The sequence below is a fragment of the Xyrauchen texanus genome, chromosome 5, assembly GCF_025860055.1.
Source record: "Xyrauchen texanus isolate HMW12.3.18 chromosome 5, RBS_HiC_50CHRs, whole genome shotgun sequence".
Classification (NCBI taxonomy): Eukaryota; Metazoa; Chordata; class Actinopteri; order Cypriniformes; family Catostomidae; genus Xyrauchen; species Xyrauchen texanus.
Genome location: NC_068280.1, coordinates 3,624,817 through 3,628,126, shown reverse-complemented (window position 1 = coordinate 3,628,126; position 3,310 = coordinate 3,624,817). Strand labels below are relative to the sequence as shown.

The following is a 3,310-nucleotide window of genomic DNA, read 5'->3' as shown; positions in this document are numbered from 1 at the left end:
GCGTCTGATGTAAATGTAAATATATATATATCACTAAATAATTGGGTTTGCAGAGGTGGCTGCAGACCCGTCTGATGAAACGAGTTGTAAAGGAGCATAAATAAATGTGCTGTTTTACCCTGAAGGACAAAGTAATTTATCGTGAAACTGTTTTTTGTCTAAAGTTAAGATAAGAACAAGGTGTTGTATTCACAGATCTTTTAAGATTAGCAAAAGTGTGGTGGCATGAGGTTAAGATAAGATTGGGTTTTATTAATCTGCATACAGATTAAACTCTCAGAGACACACATTGACCAGCGAGGGGTGTGTTATCCTGAAAAAAAGTCGAAAGGGAAGTATTGAAAGAGAAATCCTTCCTTCCTCTTCCAGAAAAGCAGCAGAGCGGACTGGCATTTCCTGCGATAGGAAACCAGGATGGGAGGGTGAAAGCGCCATTAAAAGGTTTGTTGACAGAAATTTGACTGTAATGAGAAAAAAAGCGACACTTCTCACAGCATCAACCCCAGACTCTGAATTCCATGAGACCTTTCAGGAAATGTAGTCAGTCTTCCTGTTTCCATCTTAGATATTTCCTGTAGACACCAACAAACCACTTTCCATATTTTGAATGGGGCTTCCTCCTCATTTTGCACTCTTTTCCACTTCTTCCTTCACAAAAGATGGCCAAATGAGTTGTTGTTTACTGTAAGATTTACCTTAATCTTTCCCGCTCTGTGTTATGACTTGTCTCTCTCCTCCCTCAGCATGTAAAGGATTTGTGTCAGAGTTCAGGGACAGGAAGCTCAACTGGGAGAATGTGGCTGGTGTTGGACGCTTAGAGGCATCATTATGGATCACAGTGGTAGTGGAGGTAAGAACAGTGACTTGCGTTGAAACTACTGGAGTCAGAAAGCCATAATCTGTAAGATTTCATACCGTGACTGTTTCTGTTCTCACTGGTCTAATTACCATGCGAATGCTACAGGAAATGGTAATCTGCTTCCTGGAGGAGACTAAAGGCTTGTTTGAGATGTCTCTCCTTGCATGTAGATGAGAGTAGGCGGTTACTGTCAGAGCAGGGGCTGAAAAAGTGATGTTAAGTCAGACAGTTCCTACTTCTCAGTACCTCTTCGGCAATATACTGTATGAATATAAAGATGTAATCCAATGTACCTGTTATTTAAGTTCAGCTAAATATTTCCATCCATTATTAGTTTAATAAAGCCGTGATTTTACAAATATGATTAAGATCAGAGATTAGATTGTCAAAGTATTAGGAATGTTTAAATGTTGTTTTCACAGATGAAAAAACATTTCACATTTTCAGACAGGATGACAAGTGTTAATCGGTCGTTTACCATCATGCTTATTAAAGGTTGACCGATAGTGGATTTTGCCGATAACCGATAACTAACGTGTCATAATAACCAATCATTTGAGATTTGGTGCATAATGAAGGACTTTTCAGTATAAAGAAGCCTAAAACACACCTGGGACTCTTATATTGAAATTACAAAATGATTAACTTGATTTTTGCAGATTACTGATTGTTCCATTAAGCAACTATCGGCACAGATCAATCGGTATAAAACCGATATATCCGGTATACCTCTAACGCTTATATATACTGTACGGGAATGTTTCTTCTGACAATTTTTATGTCCCATGTGTTAATTTGAATAAAAAAAGGAACGTATTTTGAAAATATACAGTGCTGTGAATAAGTATTTGCCTCATACTAAATTGTTTCAAAAACTCATCCTCTCTCTCTCTCTCTCTCTCACACACACACACTCTCTCTCTCTCACACACACACACACACACACACACTCTAATCTAAGTCAATCCGTGTTAACACAAAATACAGTTTTTAAACAATAATGCTATTTATTGAAGCAAAAAAGTTATCCAATACCAACTGGGCTTGTGTGAAAAAGTATTTGCCCCCTTAGTTACTAAATCCCAAAATCTATGAAACTGCATTCATAATGGGGTTCAGCTGGACTAGACGCACCCATGCCTGATTACTGCCAGCCCTGTTCAATCCACTTTTTCAGTGGCATGAAGTTGGCTAAAAGGTCTCACGCAGTAGCACACTATGCCAAGGTCGAAAGAAATTCCAGAAATGAGGAAAAGGGTGATTGAAATGCAACAGTCTGGGAAGGATTACAAAGCTATTTCAAAGACTCTGGGACTCCAAAAAACCACAGTGAAAGCCATTTTCTATTATTATTATTATTAATATAATAAATTGTAAAAAACACTCAAATCTTGAGTGAGATTTAAGATGACATTTATTTGATGAATCTAAAACAGAAATGTAATGTCTCTCTTTGAAGAAGTTGTACTCGGAACCGTCATATCCTGCCGGAGATAGGAGGCAGGGGCGAGGAGCTTACCCCTGTGCAGGACGCTACTCAACAGGTGGTGGTGGGGTGGTGGAGGTTGCCGTGTCAGCACACTGAATACGCAATGTGATAGAGTGTGAGCAGACTATAAAGCAATGGCTTACATGTGATTGGCTAGGAGTTACCCAGCTAATGGTGCGATAATGTACAGCTGCTAGTCTTCCTGCTAGAACTACGCTGCGCTTACATGGAAGAGTGGCGAGGCGAAAACCACTGCTAACCCAGAAGAACATTAAGGCTCGTCTAAATGTTGCCAAAACGCACCTTGATGATCCTCAAACCTTTTGGGTGAATGTTCTGTGGACTGATGAGTCGAAATTGGAATTGTTAGGAAGACAGGGGTCCCGTTACATCTGCCGTAAATCAAACGCAGAATTCCACAAAAAGAACATCATACCTACGGTCAAGCATGGTAGTGGTGGTGTGATGTGTGGGGATGATTTGCTGCTTCAGGGCAAATTGCAATAATTGAGGGAAACAAGAATTGTACTCTCTACCTGAAAATCCTAAAGGAGAACGTCCGGTCATCAGTCCATGAGTTGAAAAATCAGGAATGGGGGCACATACTTTTTCACATCACATATATTTATTCTGTCTTATATGAAGGTCGCATTAAAATGATAATTCATCGCAAAATGAAAATTCTCTCATCATTTATTCACCCTCATGCCATCCCAGATGTGTGACTTTCTTTCCTCTGCTGAGCACTAATAAAGATTTTTAGAATATTTCAGCTCTGTTGGTCCATACAATGCAAGTGAATGGTGACCAGAACTTTGAAGGTCCAAAAAGCACATAAAGGCTGTATTATAGTAATCCACACAACTCCAGTGGTTAAATCTATATCTCCAAATCAATATTTAAGTGCTTTTTTTACTATAAATTCTCACCAAAAAACAAAAGCAGAAGAATGTGAAAGTAAA

General features: G+C 39.0%; 1 protein-coding gene across 1 annotated transcript in view; it reads left to right on the top strand.

The window, feature by feature from the left end:
- The first annotated feature begins 738 nt into the window (after nt 1-738).
- Nucleotides 739-3,310, top strand: part of inpp4b (inositol polyphosphate-4-phosphatase type II B) — a 156,981-nt gene continuing 154,409 nt past the window's right edge. The window contains exon 1 of the mRNA XM_052127604.1: nt 739-850. The gene's annotated coding sequence lies outside the window, so the exon portion shown is untranslated. The remainder of the gene's footprint in view (nt 851-3,310) is intronic.